This window comes from Notolabrus celidotus, chromosome 2 (assembly GCF_009762535.1).
Source record: "Notolabrus celidotus isolate fNotCel1 chromosome 2, fNotCel1.pri, whole genome shotgun sequence".
In the NCBI taxonomy this organism is placed as follows: Eukaryota; Metazoa; Chordata; class Actinopteri; order Labriformes; family Labridae; genus Notolabrus; species Notolabrus celidotus.
The window spans coordinates 17,600,489-17,622,338 of NC_048273.1; the positions used below are offsets into that span (position 1 = coordinate 17,600,489).

Genomic DNA, 21,850 nt, shown 5'->3' on the forward strand with positions numbered 1-21,850 from the left:
GTCAAAAGAAATAAAAAAAAACCATACTGTCCTATGTTAAATAACCATTTATTTTGTAAGGGTAAAAACAAGAACAGGATGTTTCCACGGCCTAAAATAAGTGCTGAATGACCAAGCATAGCTGTCAAAGAGTTAAATTGTTCATTACCTGCTACCAAAAGGATATTGTATTGCAGGAGCAGGTTTTGCAAGGAAAGCAAATGAAATACATGGTCAGTGGAGCTTTTGCAAATACATTTCTTCATTATGCTGATAAGAAAAATGCAATCCAGGCGGATTTCTTGGAGACAGGGCTATAAGCATGTTTGCAATAACATGAGGTGGATGTAAAAGTGACGGGGAAATCTATAAGACTTCAACAGACAGCAGAACTCATTATCAAAGATTGATCCAAAAGAAATGTGTATTCTTTCTAAGATCTAAGGTAGCTTGAAGCACTAGCTAATGAAGAGGTTTTTACTGTTTTAGTTTGCCAGCCACATGTATACTGTGACGATGACAGAGCCAGTTCCATCCAGTCCACCTTCACTCCCTCAGACGCAGCACTGTTTCTGCCACAGGCACTCAGTGAGGGATGAACAGAGCAGCAGTAACAGCCAACTGCTGCACCTCTCCTCCTCCCTCCTTCCCTCTCCTTCCATACATTTATCTTCTCATCTTCTTTTTCCCCTTCGCCTTCTGCTTTAAACATGGAAGAGTTAATTTGCTCATTCTGCAGGCAGCATCTCTTTCTATTTATCTTTCTTCCCCCTCCCCCCCCACTCTCTCTCAGGCAGGGCTGTGCTGTCAGGCCCTTCCAGAGCAGTGGGGTTGTCAGGAGTGATGGATGACTATCAACCTTCTGCTGTCTTCCACTACGCTCCTGGGAGATTTACAGGTTCGCTGACTACCAGGCATGAAAACCAATCTCTCTTTCTCATTCTTCCCTCCCTTCCTCCATCCATGCCCGCCTCGCTCCTTCCATCTCGCTCCTTCTATTTCAACATCTCCTCCACCACTGAAAAAAAATGATTTTCATAATGGAGATATGTGTGCAAAACAACATTGAAATTCGTGTGTGGACCAAGGGAAGCGATTGCTCCTCTTGAGGGTTATTGTGGATGTGTCAGAGGGGAACAGCGTCCCCAGAGTGATATGCCTGCTCTTTGACAGCCTATCTTGCCCATCTTCATCTTTTCCACAGCTTCCAGCTCCTTCACGGGCGTGCAGCACATGAGCATCCATCCATGATTCCTCTCGCTGATGGTAATTACAGCATCGGAGAAAGGTAGTGGGATAATTGCTGTCTCAAAATAGTAATTGCTTTATTATCACAACCATTTTCCATAATGATTGTTCAAAGGCATTATGTTGGTGCAATTTAACAGTTTCACTATTATTCCTGCTTGCACTAATTGATGGTGTTTCCCAAGGCTTGGCCTCTTCATGTCGTTGTTCTCGCAATGAGCAGTCACTGCTTTGTCCACATTATATTCAGCACCGAGGTGGAAAAACCAATCTGTGAGAAAACATCTGTGCCATCAATATGGTGTTCACTTACTTTAAAGTAGATTGAAAAATATCACATATGACACCTGACCGAGGTCAGAGAATAAATTCTTAGTCTGAAGGTATTTCCTTGACCCAAGACACACATCAACCAGGACATGTTATCCATGAATTATCGAATATTGTGCCTCTAAATTTCAAAACCATATCCTATAGGCACTGCCTCTCAAAAAACTGTCTGCAAAGGAAACCCATATTTGCATACATTTGCAAATTCAGGGAAAGGAACCACGCTGGCAATTGAAATAAGCATGAGCTTTAATATGCACACAGTGCTGACTTCACTCTTCAAAAAGAAGGTAATAGACATAAATGACATGTAAATGTTATTTAGATTGCCTTCTAACAGCATGCAAAGCAGCACTGTGTCTTGCCTTATCAAATATTTGAATTAGAAAATGTGGCCCCACCTCGATCCTGGACTGTGTATGGTAATGATAACTGTGTGTGTGTGTGTGTGTGTGTGTGTGTGTGTGTGTGTGTGTGTGTGTGTGTGTGTGTGTGTGTGTGTGTGTGTGCGTGTGCGTGTGTGTGTGCGTGTGTGTGGTTGTCTTTCTCTGGGTCTATCGGTCTGTATGTATAAGTGTGCATGCATGCATGTATGTGATCCCAACTCCATAATGATCTCTGGTCCCACCTGTCAGCTAGTTTATACAGTGGAAGAGGTGAGCACATGTGCAATGCTTTCATTGACACTCTGTGGTCTCATTAAAATCAGATCACATCTCGGGAGCACAGCTTCAGAAAAAAATGTGTTCTCTCCCCTTTTCTTAGATAGCATGGCTTGATGCTTAACTTTTTTCTTACCTGGTCCTTGTTAACTTTGTATCTGTACACATGCTGAGGGACAAAGCTGGATAAGTGTCAGAGAGAGAAATATCAGAGAACACAGCTACAGCCACTAGCCTGAGAAGCCAATCTGACTTAAAGCCTGCGAGGGAACATTATGCAAACTTGTGTGATGTATTTGTTCTTATTGTAAAACTGAACATGAAGATTAAAAAACTTACACAAATAGAAAGGATACCTTTGAAAAGCCAGCTGATGTGTCATGAGTACACAGGCTTCTAACTCTAGATTTTTGCCACCAGCACTGTTTCACACCTGCACTCCTCTAATATCAGGCATCACAGTCAATATGGTATTTTTGTTTTCTTGCACAATCTGCATTAATTAGAAAAGCACCCCCCTTGGTCAGGTGCCGCACTACTGCCAGGAGCCACAGGGCGAAAAATGAGTCATTTTGAAATGAATAATGGATTTGTGTCTGCAGGGAGAGAAAAGGATTCACAGGAGTGCATGTACGTGTGTGTTTGAGTGTGTGTGTGTGCATCAGTATCGACTGGTGCGCGAGGGTGTGAACCCTGCATCGAGTCTATAAATATGTCCTTGCTGGTCATTTCACCCAGCCAGCTTCCAGATGCTCTCTCCCTTTCTCCTTCATTTGAAAAGTGGACGTGAATATGCAGATGTGACGGTGCAGAGAGCGAGAGAGAGAGAGAGGGGTGGAGCAATAAAATCATAAATAAACAGGAGCTTTGGGGGTTTTCCTGCCACAGTAACTGCTGCCATTTGACCTCGGGCGGTCTATGGAGGGCAGGGATGATAGATCTGCCCTTCTCCGTCCTACAGCTGTTCACACATCAACAGCAGAAGTTCCAATTAAAATGTTGAAGTGGCGGCATCTTTATCGCTACTGACACTCCAGAGGCCCATGTGTCACTTCAGGCCTGGATGAGCTGATGAAGGAGACTTGGTGAAGAGAGAGGAGGTATAGGGAGGTTAATGAGAGTCCAGTACTGTTGGCATCCCATGTTCTCAGTCTCTTCTCTGTGCTCAGCTGCCACAGGCCTTCACTCTGGCACTCTGTGATATAACACATTCAGACTAATTTGAAGGCTTGGTGAAAACAGAACAAAACACGAGGTCAAGAGGGGGATGAAGGCTGCGTGTTTATGTGTTTGTGTGTGCTTGTGTTTCTCACAGCAGCTACATGACTGCGTGAGGATGGAGGTTGAAGGACGCTGAGGCTCATCTCTGACAGTTGTGCTGTGTCAGCAGAAAGTGATGTCACAGGTCAGTGTTGAGAATATGGAGGTGGGACAAGAAGGGCGCTAACCCCACAGCCCTGCTGGATAAGCACAGAGTGCTGAAGAAACTAAATTCAGTGTGAATACTGTGAATGGCAGATGCCCCAGTAGAATATCAATCACTCTAAACACTGTCCGACTCCGAGCTGGGCGGGTGACCCGACCACACAGGCCAATGAGCAGCACTGCAGGGTGGGTACATAGACACCGAGGTCCAATGGGGTTCAGTCAAGGCCTGCATTCATTTCTTGCTGATTGGCAACTGAGTGCATTTAGCCTTTCTGATGGCCTATGAGGAGGTAGTATAGCCATACGCTGCACATGCATACAAAACACACTGCCTTAATTATTCTTTATGAAAATAACAGAAATATTAAGTGTTTATTAGTAAACTCCAGGGGCCTAGTAGCCAAAATGTCTTAACTCTAGTCAGAGCTGGGGTTTCACTTTATTCCTGTATTGTGTTCAGTTTTGGGGATTTAAAGCGAAGCTGCCCAACTGCTACACCCAGCTTTAATATACATCAGAGAAGTGAGATGTAGTGATCAGAGCTGCAGAAAACTGACTTCATGATGATATGAAATACAGAAAATTACAGTATATGCAATTACTTATTAAAAACTACACTTTTTATGTTCTATAGTTAAAGTGTCTCTCTGACAACAGCTCTGACACTAGATAAAAAATAGAAAAAAAGTGGAGAGAGAACAACTGATATGCAATAATAATAATAATAATAATTCATGGGATTTATATAGCGCTTTTCCAAATACTCACAGTCACTTTCCATAAGATAAAGGTAAAAATAAAACAGGTAAATAAAACAGAACAAGGACAGAGGTGGGATGGGGGTAGAGGTCATGTGTTGTATGCTTTTTGAACAGGTAGGTCTTGAGGTGGTTTTTGAATGATTGAAGAGAGCCAGAGTTGCCGATGTGTGGAGGGACAGAGTTCCAGAGAGCCGGGGCAGCAATGGCAAAGGCTCTGTCCCCCAAGGTGCGTTGCTAAGACTTGGTGATAGGGGACAGGAGATTGGCATCTGATGATCTGAGGCGGTGAGATGGGGAGTGACGTTTGAGGAGGTCGGTCAGGTATGAGGGGGCGAGGTTATTGAGGGCTTTGTAGGTGATGAGTGGGATCTTGAAGTGGATTCGGTGCTGTGGAGGTGCTGAAGGATGGGTGTGATGTGGGCTCTGGAGTGGGAGTGGGTGAGTAACTGGGCAGCTGAATTCTGGACATATTGGAGTTTTTTTTTAAGGTCAACAAATAGACCTGCGTTATGTAACTCAAACAAAACTTTCAAACAATGTTCAATACATGTTTAATAAGTGTGTTCGGCTCCATGACGGTTACTCTTTGAAATTATAGCTAGCCATCTTTAACCACCTGTTAACTCACACAACACTACATTATACAAGCACTGCTGATGTAGCAGCAGATGTACAACTTATGTATGTAGCCACATTGTTTACCGGCATCGTGGTGAGATGATACATGGACTGTATAATGATTGACGTAGTCTCAGTGACATCCTCCATCAGTTTCTGATAGAGTTGCAAAGGGGTGGAAAATTTTCGGTAAATTTCCATGAGAAGTTAAGCTGGGGAATTTTGGAAATATTCCAAATTGGAAACTCTCCATGGGAATTTATGGGAATTAATTGGTAATTTAATGGAAAGGTATCATATCCAAGCATAAATATTTGTTTTGTTATAAGCAGACATCCATCCAAAATAAGACAATAAAAACAGATTTATTTGTAAGTAGAACTTTATCAAGTGTTAAATATTTTATTGAACAATCAGTTTTTTAATTGAAGACCAAAATATGAATGTTGAGTTAAATATTACTCATCCCTCCGACCCAACCCATTCAAAAATGAACAAAAATGCAATCCCAACAAAGTCCCATTCAAAATGTTAAATGAAAAGTGCATGTAGGGGGCGTTGTCTCAATAGCCCTGCAGTAAGCAGTGTGCTATGTGCATGTGATTGAGAAATAGCATAGATATTAGACTGTACTTGCGTGAAATCCGGTTGTTTAAGTCAGGATTATGCTATTATATATTTTCCCCAACTTTATTTAAGTTCCCATTTAAGAGCCCACCTTCAATTTAGTAAATTCCTGGTTATTCTCGTTAATTCCCATGGAAAGTTTCCAACTTTGAAAATTCCTGGAATTTTGCAAACCCTAGTTTCTGAAGATATCGTTTTAAGCCCATGAAGGAGGTCACCATGTTGGAAATTTTGACTCCACCTAACTTTCAGTCAACCTAGAAACAGGCGAAAAAGTGGAGCTGAGGTGGGCTTTTTGCCTCCCAGCATACAGCACCTGCCTGTCAGCCAAGTCAGTCACACCACTATACAAATCTGTGCATATTTTTTAGCTTTCAAATCTTCAAAACCAAGTGCTATACAAAAAAGAAAATGCACGCCCATGAGGTTTTGACAATGAAATTAGCTACTCAAACCATATTTTTTTGGGGGGGCCAGACTGTAAACATGTTTAACTGTGCTGTAAAAAATAATAAATAAATCAAGCAATTTTAAAATGGGTGTTAATGGGGCTTCTCAAGCTTTTGGAGCCAGCCTCAAGTGGACACTCAAAGAACTACAGTTTTTTGCACTTCAGCATTGGCTTCATTTGAAAACACTGGAGGTTGCCATTTGGATGCTGCTGAATATTTGCACTAAAAAGCTGCCTCAAAAATGGAGCATCAGCTTTGATCACCCAGGCTACATTAACAGTTAAGGCAACAGTGATACATGAATGTTGACAGTCAGGTGACACACAGACTCTGCATGCACAGCAGTCAGTTCACTCTTTCCAACTTTCATCATTCCAACTTTTCTTATGCGTTAATCAAAGGAGATGAACACTGATGAAATTTAAATTTGCATCAAGCATCAAAAAAGAAGTAACTTAACATGTTTCAGTTTATTTGCCCATCTAGTAATCCTATTACTGAACATGCACACATCTCAAAGACACAGTAACATGATACATAAACATCCTCCACTAGGATGGTAAGACACAGAGCAACATTGCTGAAAAGCATAGTCGTTTGCAGAGCACTGTATTGAAGCATGTTAATAGAAAGTCAACTGGGTGGGAAAAAGTGTGACAGGAAAAAGTGCACAAGCAACAGGGATGGCTGCAACTTTGGTAGGACTGGCAAGAAAAGTTGATTGAAGAGCTTTGGTGAGCTTCAAGGAGTGGACTAAGGCTGGCGTCACTGCATCAAGAGCCACCATGCATAGACGTTTTCAGGAAAGGGGCTACAACTGTGGTGTTTTTAATATCAAGCCACTCCTGAACCAGAAACAATGCCAGTTACATCTTACCTAGACTTAGGAGGAAAAGAACTGGACTGCTGCTCAGTGGTCCAAAGTCCTCTTTTCAGATGAAAGTCAATTTTGCATTTCATTTGGAAGTCAAGATCCTAGAGTCTGGATGAAGAGGTGAGAGGCACAGACTCAAAGGTGTTTGAAGTCCAGTGTGAAGTTTCTGCAGTCTGATGGGATAATTTGGTGTTCCATGCCATCTGCTGGAGTTGGTAAACTGTGATTCATCAAGTCCAAAGTCAACGTTGCAGAAGAGAAGAAAACAGATGGGTGACGTCACGGATACTACGTCCATTATTTATACAGTCTATGCTTAGCACCTGCCCACAGCGCCAAAACTCTTACCAAATGATTTGCTCATGTCTGTACTTGATTGGCATCAAGTACAGACATGAAACATGAGTCTCAAAAAGGAAGATGAGAAAAACCTGAAAATACAGACAAGCTGAAAGCTGTTATCAAAGCAACCTGGGCTTCATTAACACCTCACTAGTGCCACATGCTGATCACCTCCATGCCACTGCACATTTATGCAGTAATTTGTAATAAAGGCAAATAAAGCTGCAATTTCTGTATAATAAATCCTTTTTTAATTGATCTTTGGAGATATGCTAATAATTTGAGATACTGATTTTCTGTTTTTCATGACCTATAAGCCAAGATCATCAAAATAAAAAAAATGTGCTTTTAATAATTCCCTTTACATGTAATGATTATAAAATAGATACAATTTACCTTGTTAAATAACATTATGACAAAAAAACAAAACAACCTCTTTCACGTTTAATTTTTGGAGATGCATCTGGTGATTTTATTTTGATTCCATTAGCCAGATTCAAAATAAACATGTAACACACAGAATCACACACACAAAAATACCTAACTGATAAAACCTCATTAAAAAACTCATTAACCGCATGTGGTGACATCGACACGTCTACCTCTTCTTGCTGCTGGTGAGGTGACGGAATATATTGCCTGAGTTTGGTGCTTCACACCAATGACACTGCATGTCCTTGTTCCTGCTGGTATTACAAGATCATTTATACCCAGACGTTTTTACAACTTTCTGTGAGTGAAAAGGCACAAATCAAAAAGCTGACATGCCCATATAGAGAAACACAGAGGACACTGGATGCTGATGAACCAAACAGATAACAGTTTATCATGGATTAGTCCAGCATGGAGTTTGGCCTAAAACAACTCACCTCTTCTCTGGCCCCATATTGAACCACAATTAGGCAAATGTGTAAAACAGTTAATCTGGGATACATTATTGCAGCATGATGCTCAATAGTCAATAACTTAAGGTCTGCCACGCCTGTTTGTACCTTTTTCTTGTCTTGCTGTGATTGAATGGTTCTAAAAAAGCAATCCTCTCCACCTTCACTTTAAACATAAAGAAGTTCACACACATACACACCCTCAAGCACACATACTGTATATGCCCCCATCTGAGAGAAACCATCAAAACGTGGCAAAGCATTTTATTTTAGCTGCTCTACTTTCATTCTGACTGGGAACAGCTCCTAGTTTGTTTCTTTGTCTGCAAATGATGAAAAAGGATCAAAATGGACAACAGTGCTGCATCTGCTGCTTCACTACGCTTCGGACGAGCACAAGGTGAAGATAAGAAAGGAGAAGTAACAGGAAGATGGCTCAGAGTCACAGGATGAGCGATGACTCGAGCCTCCTAATGGTTAAAGGGGAAACAGTACTACTGAGGCTATTTCTACAAGGAAATGCATCATCACTCCAGGGCATAGAGAAGGGGGAAAAAGAAAGAGAATAACAAAAGAAAAAAAAAATGAGTCCAATATCTATTGAATTCATGATGGATTTAATGCGAGGAGTAACCTTTGGAACATCACGCGTAACAAAAAGTGATAGTTTTCCTTCAGTTGACTGATTACAGTCTGATAAGCATGGAAAACACCACACCCATCATCGATTGGCAGCAAAACAGATCAATAAAGCCCCACCAGCACACATACCGGATAGACTAACACAGATCCTCATAATAAAGCACACGGCATACTTTCGAATCAACATTAGGTGTTACCTACTTAACAGGTGAGGTCTCTGATAGCTAATTGGAAAAATGCAGAATTAAAACCGACTACTTTCTGACTGATCGACGGCTCTTTGCTCAGGGAGGTTCAGAACAGGATGGCACATTTGATGTCGGTACAGGGATGGGGGAATTGGCTTCCTGAGACTCATGTAAAAAAAGTGCCCTAAATCAATCAACAAAAGGCAGACTTGGGAGATGAACTTTTAAAAGTTTATGCGTTGTCCATGTCAAGGAAAGCCAAAAAAAACGAAACAATGTTGTGTTCAATTGGATCAGTCCCATCAACTTGGTTTCACAAATAAGGGCCAAACAGAGTGGAAACCCCAACAAAACAGAGCAAAAATCTCTACAACAAGGCTGATGCTACAAGTCAGTTTAGTTCACATCAGCTGCGTTCAGTGGACTTCAGTTTAATTTAGTAATTTCTTGAGCCCCAGTTCAGCTCAACTGTTAGATTGTGCACCCCATGTACAGAGGCTGCAGTCCTCAAAATGGGCAGCGGGTTTGGATCCAACCTGCAGCCCTTTTCAAACTCTATCTCACCTGTTTCCTACTCTATCCACTGTCCTGTGCTCTCAAGAAAAGGCATAAAAGCCCTAAAAATGATCTTCAAAAAATGTGAATGTCCGTTCACACCAGGTGACTGACAGAAAGCAACAGGAAGTGACAAGTCTGACAGCTGATCTGTCAGAGAAACTTCAGGCTCGGAGCCCTGATGAGCTGAAGGCAGCCACTAAAACAGAGACTGACCGACACTGACAAACAACAACAGTTATCCACTCGCTAACAACCAGCATGCAGAAATGTTCTGCAACTCATCAATGGCTACGTTTACATGAGACTTTTAATTCCTCTTTAATTCAGAATTAAAATTAGAATTAAAATTAAATCCTCTTTAAAATGATTAAAAATGAATGTAAACACCTAATTCCGAATGAAAATGACCATTCTGAATTAAACTTAAATGCAAAGTAAGTGTATGGTTTATTGTGATTTTAAATCAGAATTGAATAACTCCTCGATCATGTATACGTTCATTCCACTTTAAATTAATTCTGGTTGTTCCGCGCATGCTCGTTCCCTTGTCCTGTCGCTATGACGCACATATTCCGTGCTGGCGGGCACATATTTCAGGCTGAGGTAGAGCAGCTGGTGCACAAACCGGCTTTGATTCGCCAAAGTACGGTCTTCCGCTTCCCTTCTCCGGGCCTCAATCTCTCTTCTCCTCCTCAGCTGACGAAAGTGAAGCAGTATGTTTGTGTCGAGCTGCTTATCAAAACTATAATAAAAATCAAAGCGAAAGTTGTACTTATTGTGTGGTCTTCCCTGTTGTAACCGAAAATGAACGAAGCAGGAACTGGAGTCTGTTTTCTTCTGGTAAACGTAAACACGTCACGCCCGCCCCTGTCCAATCAGAACCCTTCCCAACCCCCAGACCTTAATCGGAATTGAATAAAGACGATTAAACGTGTTTTCCATGTAAACCTCAATTCGGAATTACTATTTCCGTGTGAACACAAAGGAGAATACTTTAGTTCCAAATTATTTAATTCTGAATAATTAATTCTGAATTAAAAAACACCATGTAACCGTGGCCAATATCACTTTTAAAACCCATAACACTGTTATAACGTGTTAAAACTGTATTTATTTATTTATTATCTAGTTCAAATTTTAGTCACTTTTATTCTACTTTATTTATTCATGTACTTATTTATTTATTTTAAGTATGAAAAGCGATTTATAAATAAAGTCTGATTGATTGATTGATTGATTGATTGATTGATTGATTGATTGATTGATTGATAACCTTCAACAAGTACACAAAATGTATTAGCCTTCCAGTTAATGTGATCTGTGAACCACCATCATGTCTGAAATTTCAGACAAAAAAACCCAATTATAATAGAATATGTACTTTCCACACAATGACTGTCAAAATGTTTATCTATTAATTATCTGTCTGAGGAAATAGGTGAAACATTTTACTTTAAAATATGAGGGATCTCTGCAATAAGGGAGCTCAAACTCCAAACCCAGTCATTATGATAGGTTAAACACTCAAATGTGTGCCTCAAAGTGCTTTGCAGGACAGAGAATAATTCCTGAGATGATTTTAGGATGTTAAGGAAACCTCCCTAAACCGTGACCCCTGATTCAAATCCAACACCTTAACTCTTAACTTGTTTATATTTCATATTTGTTATCACAGGGTGTTTTTGTGAAACAGGATCTGCAGCTTAGTTTATAGTGGCACTAAAGTAGTTTAACACTGTTGTGAATATGACTCAGAATTTCCTTTATTAAAGTGTCTTACTGGATTGCAAAACTCAGGAAGTAAACAAAGAAAATTGAATTTACCAGATCTTTATGAACGATCCTTGTCCAGTCAAAATGACAATACCTTCAGCACAAAAGAGTCACAATTGATTCAAACACACATTTCAAAAGGGATGCATCCTTTACTGAATTAAGGGAAAATATAATATTTAAATGTGCAACATAAAAAAAGATTGTGTATGTTAAATTTGTTCTCTTACAATAATTGTTTATTTTTGTTGAAGAGATGTCTAACAAGCTACTCATTTTAAACTTCATACTCTATGCGATAGTCTTGTTTTCAGATGTAGAGAACAAACAAAGTTTTATTTTCTCTGTAAGTTGCAGATTTATGCCCTGAAGTACCTCTGACATGAACCTTACCTCACCTTGTTTCCACATATAAATGCTACAAACTGAAATACACACAGACTGAAGTCTGTTCTCAGTGATTTTCGAGGCATACCACTTTGATCATATACAGCTATTTGAATTGGCATAATTCAAAAAAGAACAGGTGACGATGTAACGTTATCTACAGTTAATGTCTATAGTTCTGTTGAATTGTAATGTGTCCTGGTGTCCTGACAGTGAGCCAAAATGCTTGATGCAAGTACTTTGAAACTAGCTTGAAACTAGAGAAGCAAATGGAGTTACTACTGTTGATTGATTAATAGAACCTGTACCTTTACTACAACGATATATCAAGATGTCTTATTTGAAAACAGCCTGTTGTATTAAAATTAAGACACAGTCTCCCTAATAAATTTTGGAAAAATAAAAGGCTATAAAAATGGAACTTTGATAAAAACCTCAAACTGAGGACTTGGTCAAATGATTATGTTAATTTGCTGGCTCAAACAGAACCCAAATGAAGGGGGAAACCATTGATTGCTTTTGTTGCTCATGTCATAAACATAGACTGTATAAAATATGAACGTAGTATCCGTGACCACACCCATCTGTTTCTGAAGCGCTGTTTTGAGGCCAATCGTCGTCGGCAGTCATATTGCTGCTGTCAAGCGATTATGACGTAAAGAGGCGGGCTTTGAGCCTTCTAGTCAACAGCAGCAGTGTTCCCACCTGTCAATCAAGTCAGCTGTGCCTCTCATTGGAAGACTCGTAATCTCAATATCTTCGAAATTGCCATGTTAGAAAAAAAATCACCCCTCACAGTGAGAGCCGATCCAGAAATGAGCCATCTAGACTACACTCGTCTTTTGTACCAGGCTGTAAACATGTTTATTTCTGCTGTAAAGATCGGCTTTTTTGAATTGATGCGTATGTGGTTTCTGTTTTTTCGGGAGCCAGCCTCAAGTGGATCCTCGATGAACTGCAGTTTTTAACACTTTCGCATTAGACTCATATTTTTAGACCGGAGGTTGCCGCTTGGTCATAAAGCAGTAGTTACCAAAAAAGTGAATGTATTAACCAGATTTCTGAACAGGGGCATGTCCAGACTTTTTGACAGAGGTGGCCCAATTAGGGCACAGCCCAAATAGTTGATTTTGACAATGAAATAAGCGTATCATAGCTTGGGATTTGGGTGTGGCACCACGGTAGGCCGATGAGATTTTTGTATTACCTTTTAGCAGCACAGTTTTGACTGGTCTGAAAAACTGAAATCTTGATTGGGGTCCAAAGACAAAGACATCGATAATATCAATGGGCTTGGGGCTTGAGTATTTGAAAACACTGAAGTCAGACAGAAGCTTTGGTGGGACTGTATCTGCAAGGGTCAGGGGCAGGCATTTCAAGCAAGTATTTCAGGTAAGTCAATGAGGCTATACGGGACACTCAGTCAAGCTCCAAATCCCCGGGAATTGGTGTAAGTCACCCAGTCCACCTCTAAAGCTTTTGTAGGAATGGGATTCAGAGGGCCGAGGCCGCAAGCTTCACCTCTGAGCCTGAGGAAGAAAAGGTGGTCTGAAAAGAGCGCCGGCGAAATGGACCTCGGCTTGATTAAATGGTCACTGAGTCGGAAAGCAGCTCTGATGTGATCTGTGACCTCGTACTGCCCTGAAAAAAATCTTTTTTAAAGAAATGATTAAATGAAAGCACCTTCAAAAGGAGCCTGGAGGGGCCGCAGTGAAGCAGATGAACTGGTGGGAGAGTGCAAGGTCCCCACTTAGCACAAACACTGAAGGCGGGGTAAATGGCTTTGAGAGGAGTGGGAGTGGGCTAAGACTTAATAAGCAGCCGCTACAAACTAAGGGAAAGAGAGAAGAAGAGAATGAGTGTGTTGGAGGGCCAAACATAGAGTGAAAGATTCAGTTACAGCTGCACAGTGAGGCTGTTTACCTGGTCTGTTAGCTGATAGACCGGAGCATGACAGCAGACCTAAAAAATAGGGCAGCATCTCAGGCAACTTTGATTCCTTACACACTCCTCGCTCTCTCCTCTGAAAACATTTTGAGAGGAGGTTCAGAGGGCTTCTCAGGGACAAGAACATGTTTATTTATCCAGGAACTGAGTTTAAGAGAAAGGACCTCTGAGAACTATGAGAAAAGAAAGACATGAAGGTCTTCCTACAGGAAAGTTCAGTCAGCCTTTTCAGCAGAAATATCTGCTGGACTTGAGGTTACTCTTACAGTAAGTGTAACAGTCAGGACCTCTTTCTCAGAACAGGCAGCCCCCTCCCCACTTATAATAAGCTCTGCATACCAAGTGCATGGGGGGGGGAGAAAAACAGTCTAAAAAACATGAATCATGATTGTCATTGTGATTACATACATAAATTAGAGATGAATCAAAACTACAATAGGAACCTCCATTGAAAGGCAATAAAAGGTGAACATTAATTACTACAATAAGGATAAAATTACAGCCCTAATGCTGCTACCACAAATGTAGGAGGAATATCCCAAAATAGGCAGAATGAGTTGTTGGAAGGGAAAGGTCATAGTGGAAATGGTGTGATGTTTTCCCACACCTTGAAGAAATTTTTAAAATGTTAATTCTCAAGGGGCTGGAAAGTTTTGCCTGAACCTTGCCTAACAAGGTTTAACAGTCAGTAGGAAGCGCTTTGAACAAACAGTAATGTTGTCAAGCGCAACATCCAACATCTCTACTGCAAGTTTATGAGTAAATAATCTTGTGACCACACCACTGAGGCCGGTTACATTGTAGATTTGTCAAAACTGAACTGTGTTGAGGTCTGTAGAGTCATCCGTCTGTTATGCCTATCGATTCCTATTCAAGCAGAAAATGAGAAAGCATATCAGGTATTATCTTAGTGGATGAGAGCAGGCAGTAAAAGGGAGTGAGGCAGAAAGAGAATAACTCTAATGTTCTGGACATTTCATGTTGAACAGCAGCTTGCTCAGCTCTGCAAATGTACAAAACTCAGCTCTGCAAATGTACAAAACTCTCAGGAAACAAAGTCACTTCTTTCAATACAGCTTAAATATAAAAGCAACCTTCAACTGGAGTTCAACTTTAATACACTATATAATCTGAATTTAAAGGATTAGCTAGAGATTTATGGTAGTGTTTCGACTCTCTTTAAACCACGATGTCCTCGAAAAAAGTTGCACAACAACTTGTTTTTCAAACTGAGAGCGACGCACAAACAGAATAATTATTTTCCTGGTTAAAAAAAGAACTATCTAGACCTCCTGGTCCCTTCAAAAATGTATTTTATCCTGATTTGCATTTTTGCACAAGTTTAACAAAAAGATATATTACATTTGCAATAATCTGTCACAGCAAATCACTGTTATGACACCAACAACTACTAACACTTGACTCGATTATCTCATGCTGAGCTCTGCTTCTGCTCCTTCTCCTTACCTTGCTATATCATAAACAGAAAAAGAAATGCAGGAAGGCTTTCTCATTACTACAGCTGCATTTATTTAATAACCTCTTAGCAGTAAAAATCCCATCACACAAATATTGTTAGGAACTTAACACAGTTCCTATTTCTATTTTAGCAGAGAGGAATGCAGAATTCAGCAAACAGGAACACAAACACAGTCCCAAAAATGAAACTGAAATCCCATTAGTCACACAAACCAAAGCCATATACAACAAAATATAGTAATGCTTTTAAGTATACACTTGTGTCTGATTTGGAAGTTATATGCGAGTTATTATTACGCTGTACTCAGCTGTGGTGAATGCTTGATTCTGATTGGTCATAACCCCATAACAGTTGCGATTCATTTTCAACACCAAAAGCAGCCCCACAAGTCAATCATTTGGACAGGACTCCAGCATATTTCACCTCTGCCTGTTGATACTGTGGCAAAAATATCTTTATAGTGGCAGGCTGGTCTTAAGTGTTGACCTCAACCATCTCTGATGGCAGAAAATGGAGCAAGATCTTGTCCTGCAAACAGTGGTGCAAAGTAACAAAGTAAATTTACTTGAGTACTGTACTTAAGTACATTTTTGGAGTATCTGTACTTTACTTGAGTATTATTTTTGGGGGAAACTTATTACTTTTACTCCACTGCATTTAGAAGACAATTATTGTACTTTTTACTCCACTACATTTCCATCAGTGCTCTAGTTACTCACTACTTTTGCTTTGAAGTCAGCTCATGGATTTCCTCCCCCTTTCTGAAATTTGATCCATCAGACAGTAAAATGTGTTTGTGTCATTGGTTTAGCCATACCTGTATATCGTGCGTCTCCATGTAGGAGCAAACAGAGCAAGTTTCACTCAGATCAGGCAGTTCATTTAGAGGTGGTAATGATGGCTATATTTCTCCACCTGAGCACCTATGGCCATATCTTCAGCCCGTGTTAGAGGTTTTTGAAATGAAGAATGATACGTATCGTTTGAAATGTTTTTCTTGTTTCCCACTCTGCCCAAACATACAAAATTCACTGTCCAACCTGAGAAAGCGTGTTGAGCTATAACGTTTGTTTTTTTCCAGATCAACATTTCAAACTAAGTTGTCTGTTCTTGGAGTATCTTAGTTTCTGTTTTTAGTCCATGGTATAGTTTTTAGAGATTTCAAGTAATGGTTTCTAGATAAACACAATGTAACATAATGTACTTCTATATATTCTTGACTGCCATCATGCTTTGTGAAAATACAACATTTTGATATTTTTTAAGAAGTACTTAGGTATTTTTCAAAGCAAGTACTTCAGTACTTTAATTTAAAAAAAAAATTTGACAGAGCAACTTTCACTTGTATTGGAATAATATTTGACCTGGAGTATATTTACTTTGACTTAAGTAATAAAGCTGTTTACTTTGTCCATCACTGCCTGCAATCCAGGTAATGGTAGCAGATGTGGTGAGTGCATCTCTAAGTTGGTGATCACAAAGTTGCTTAAACCATATGTGGTTGAGATAATAGCATCAGTGTTCAAAATTTGACATTTCCCTCATTATTTCTGAAGATGTCAACTGTAAAAGTGTGAGAAGAACTGTTACTTTTGACGCTTATTTTGTAACTTCAACAACCTATTTTAAACCCAGTTAGAAAAATGCTCTCTTAAACACACACAATATCAACTTGATTGTTTCCTCTTTGGGAGTGTACAAGTATCCGAAATGGCCAGTGATAACACCGGTTTAAAGCCGAGTAAATTGTCCTGTTGCATTCTTCTGCAGGGACTGACACTTTTACAGAGCCACAGCATCCCAATCAGAGCTCTTGTAATCACACAGACGTTTTATAGCAATCAGACAGAGCAAAGGAGGAGGCTGAGACCTCAGACACAGAGTAGAGAAGCTGCTGCCTGTGAACCAGAGATTCTCAAATCACGTCTCCATAAAGCCTTGATTAAAACAAATTTAGAAAGTCAAACAGCCGTGCCATCACAAACCAGGCACTTTGAGTGTAGTAAAAAGAAAGGAAAAAAAAACAGCCCAGTTGTCAGAGTGTTTTGTCTGTGAAGGATTATCCTGAGGAATTCTGGGCTCTCACGATAATCCATCCTTATCACTTGTCACGTTCAAAGAGGTAGAAATTGGAATGGACTCTGGGACGGAGTTGAGTAAATGGAGAGCTTTATGACCAAGGAGAGGCGTGCAGGAGACAAAGTGAAACAAAGTGCGCTTCAAGTGTCTCTCTCTGCCGGGCTGAGTGAGCCGTCTTTGCACAGCTTGTACCTCTGAGGATATTTGTGCAGCTTTGTTGCAAATTAGCCTCCCTCTTATGAGCTTTTATTCACAGATAAATATCAAAGTAATCACCAGAGCAATGGTGATTATACTATGTTGGAAAATAAGAGACAAATAGCAAGACTTTGTTTACAGTTTATTCTATTTGAGGCCCGGTGTACTCAGGAGGATAGAGCAGCTGTTTCTCTATGCAAGAGGAGTTTTCAAGATCAACACCTCAGAAAGATTATAAAGCATCACAATAGCCTGCCTGCTGATTAAAGACGAAGCCAGAAGTATCCACATTCTAGCAACTTTTTTGTGGCATTTATTGTCGATCATGCCAAATCGTCATTCTGGGTAACATCTGGGACAAAATTTTAGGGTTTGCAAATGCATGAAATGTTCTGACAGAATCTTCAGTTGAGCGGCTGTTCCTCTAACGCAGGGGTGTCAAACTCCTTTCAGTTCAGGGGCCACATACAGCCCGAGTTTATCTGAAGTGGGCCGGACCAGTAAAACCATAAGATAATAACCCTATAAATAACGACAACTCCAAATCTTTCCCTTTGTTTTAGCTCATGCACGATATGGGGCTCCTTCCGAAAATAGTGGATTCACTACTTAACATACGTAAACTTTAGTGTTGATTGGATCTTGAAGTGCTCTAAAAAGTCTATGAAATTCAACCAGATTATGCAAACTACAAATATTCTTTTTCCTCACTTTGAGAAAAAAAGTCCTGGAGCGCCGTTCATGTGCGCTCCGTCAGCCATTTGATTGTATGCACCGCCCATAGGACAAATTTGAAATAGCATTTACTTATCATGAAAAATTGAAGTAAATGTCTTCTCTATAATTTTTCACTTTGTGAAGTCATCCCGCGGGCCGGATTGGAACCTCTGGCTGGCCAAATTCGGCCCACGGGCCATATGTTTGACACCCCTGCTCTAAAGTCTTTGGTTTATTCGTCTCCACTAACTTCAGAGATAGATCAATATTTATTGTGCTTTTTTTTTGTTGTTGCAAAGATCAAGATAAAAAGACCAATACCACCCTCATGTCGGTGTGAAGTGTAGAAACTAGTGTCCCTGGACTAATTAGCTTAACTTTAGCGTAAAAACGTTAGCAGAGAAGAAACAGCTAGTCTACTGGAGACAAAGATGATAGAATTATCATACAACAAATTTAAATATTCTAATCTCTAAATAATTAACATATTTTATAAACAAAAAAGTAGCAACAATCACACAACCTGTGGTAGGATATGGGTTTTAACATGCCTTTAACCTACACATTAAGCTAGTGAACGCCTACTGGATCTAGCGTCATACTCAGGTTATGATAACCTTCAAATGCCCTCTAGCCATTGTTTTGTGTATTTACATTTATACCTCAAATACATGTTGATTTCAAAATATCAGGTTATTTTCAGAGCTTTATTATAAGATGTTTTTGATTTGTCTTGAATTCAGCGCTCCCTGTGGAGAAAGCAGTACCTTTTATCGCTTAGCTGATCTTGTTCTGTGCATGTGAAGATATGTTTTTCTCACAATTTTTTTTTTTAAATCCCACCCTCCTTCTTTTTGCAGTTGAATGCATCAGTTGCTGTGAATATTTATTTTGGAGAGAGTTTGCATGCTGAGAACAGTCTGTTCTGTGACTTTACACACACAGAAGCAATCACAGACATTAAAAAATCACAACAATAATCAAATTTTGTAGCTGATAGTCTTGTGTGCTTATGTGGGTCAGGAAGCGACATCGCTATTAGTTTCAGTCTGTTTCATAACCAGTTATAACTCCTTATAGCCATGTTTTCAGTCGCCTGTTTCAATTGTGTTTGATAGAACAGATCTGCTTCTGTTTTGATCAGTACAGTTGTCTACACAGGCTGTGTATTGCGGCCCTCTTTACGTTTTAAGTATATTTTCTTCCATTTAATGCGTGTAGCAATACTTGTGTATAATGCTCCACACACATCCAACAGGCGAGAGACCTATACTCATCTGTGCCTGAATGCCTTCTGTATAGACTCTGAAGATGCTCTACTTATGCACTGCCTTTGCTATGCATACCGTATAGATATTTTATAGTGCACAGATATAAAGAGACACATGTAGAGCCTCTCAAACAAAATGCATCCTTCATGTTTTGGGTAAAGGAGCTAGAGTGCATACAGTAGGAAGAGAGGGGTAATATATTTCTACTTTACGGGAAGGGAATAAAAGTACAGGAAAAGAAGTATGGATGGAAGGAAAGCGGGAAGGTGACTTTCATGGAGCAGCAAAGAGGGCTGACACAAGCAGTCGTAGGCTTAGGAAGGCCACAGAAGTCTCATGCTAACAGCATCCACGTACAACTCCTTTAGCAGCACTTTCTGTCTGTCTCCCTGCCTGTGGGTCTGTCTGGAGCCTGTTCTGGGCCAGCTAGCAGCCAGATATCATTATCTCCTTGACTCAGGGCAGAGTAATCTCTCTGCCTGCTCCTGCTTTATTGAGTTGGATAAATATAATATGTGACTCACAGCCATTATCTACTACAGAGCAGCCCTATTTATCCAGCAGGCAGAGGCCTTGGCGCATTCGAACTGGCCTCTCTCTGTTTGATGGAACTACACTCAAGTGATGGAAGCCTTTGAACAGCCATTCATGGGATTTGAACCAGTGGAGAAATTAACAACATGAAATAAATCATTCATGTAGACTGTAGACTGTGAAACTAAAAATTGTTCATGCTATTTAAAAAGTCATCACAGCTTAGAGAGAATACCGGGAAGAGTGCATTGCTGTCAGTCCTCTATAGAAAGACAACGCAACTCCAGTTCAGAGACTTTTCTCCAAAGAAAGACAACTTCAGTACTTTTAGCAAACAGCCAATAACGGCATTTATGTTAAGAACAAGTAGCAACCTTCAGTGTTGAAAAATGAGGTAAAAAGAACGGAAGAAGAAATTCCTTGGGTGTCCTCTTGAGGCTGGCTGCAAAAGCCAAGAAAACCACATTGGGTGCTGTGTTATAATGTCACCTTTTATAGCGGAATCAAACATGTTTAGAGCCTGGAACAATACAGGGTACTGGGATGCATGTTCATTCATGCACATTGAATAGAGAGTATTTTTTTAATAAGACACTTGTTAAGACAATAGAAAGGGTAAGAGTCTCATACATTTACATACTTGGTGGCAATAGGTTTGGTGAACATTTCCGATATGGCGCCTGCCTTTGTTTGGCCTCAAAATGTCTATCCATAAACCATTGGGTGAGTCACAGAGACTGCCCCCTTGTTTTATGGTTAATGGACTCTGCGTTATATGTTGTAGCTCTTTGAAAACATCGGATTGTGACTGATTGTGAGCTGCTTTTTGCTTTTTCTCTCCCACGAGCAGTCAATGTTGGTTTTGATTAGGAACGATCGTCATCATTGGCTAACATAACAGAGGAGGTTTTGTTTCATGACTGCAAAGGTCAGCTGATCTTGGAAAACTACATACACAATATTACAGTCTGTGATTTACCATAACATTGTTCTAACATTCCTTTAGTTCTCAACAAGACATGCATGTAACATGCTGATAGTTTGTTTGGCCTGCATTTAAGGCATGCTGACTGTGACTACATAGCATATTTACATAAATGCTTTTTAATTCATTTTATTTCAGTCTTTCTTCAAAGGCATCTATAGGCATTTTTCCACCGTAGGAACTTTACCCTGGAGCTAGGGACTTTACCCCTGAACTACGTGAGTTTTGACCGGAGGAACCAGGGTCTAAATTTAGTTCCGGGGTAGATAATCTACCCCTGAAAAGCCCCTGCTTGGGGGGTAGTACTTTTCAAAGGTCCTGGGACTTTCGGTTGAACGTAACAGTTCGTGTTTGTGGAGTTTACACAGTTGTTGAAACAAAGAGGGAGTTTCTGGGAATGCATACTAGTTTAGTTTTTTATTAAGATTTCAAAATATTATTCAATTTTTTTTTTTTTCTCCATACGTCACTGGCCTGATTTGCACAATCTACCCGGGACTTCAGCCTGCAGTCGAAACGCAGACAACAATGGGGGGACAGGAACCTTTTGGTTCCGGGGAAAGTAGTTCTGGGGGCTAAAAGACCCCGGAACTCTTGGTCCAAATGCACCTTTGATGTATTGCTCTGGAAGACAGTTACAAACTGAGTTCTTTAATCAGGAAGACTTGTAAGAACATTTTTCTTTGTGTTCAATTTGATTATAACACACATGGTTTTATCAAAGATTGTAAAATCAATATACTTTGCATCTTAGACAAACTTATTTTACACACTGCATTTAAATAAGCTGTTTTGTGGTCACATCTCTGCTAAAGACAGCAGTTTGCCTCCTGTCATAACATCCAGTGCAGAGGAGCTGTATGATGCAGGCAAAAGTGAGAGAGAG

General features: G+C 40.1%; 1 protein-coding gene across 1 annotated transcript in view; it reads right to left on the bottom strand.

Annotated features, from left to right (window-relative positions):
* The window catches only part of agbl4 (ATP/GTP binding protein-like 4), a 318,584-nt gene that overhangs the window by 178,880 nt on the left and 117,854 nt on the right, over positions 1–21,850 (bottom strand). The window lies entirely within an intron of this gene.